We start from the raw sequence: 273 nt of genomic DNA on the forward strand, positions 1-273 counted from the left end.
TCTCAAAAAAAAAAAAAAAAAAAAAAACTTGGGTCTAGGGGTGGGTACAGAAGAGGCCCTAGGTCCAGATATGAAGGGAAGGTAATCAAACCTTATTGAGATCAAAGGCTGAACTCTCCAGTGGTCTCGTTTAGCTGAAGATAAAAATATTAAATCCTTACAGTGCTTTAGAAGTTACGGAAGTTGCCGGGCGCGGTGGCTCAAGCCTGTAATCCCAGCACTTTGGGAGGCCGAGACGGGCGGATCACGAGGTCAGGAGATCGAGACCATCCT

The sequence above is a fragment of the Colobus angolensis genome, unplaced genomic scaffold, assembly GCF_000951035.1.
Source record: "Colobus angolensis palliatus isolate OR3802 unplaced genomic scaffold, Cang.pa_1.0 Scaffold157, whole genome shotgun sequence".
NCBI classification, from domain to species: Eukaryota; Metazoa; Chordata; class Mammalia; order Primates; family Cercopithecidae; genus Colobus; species Colobus angolensis.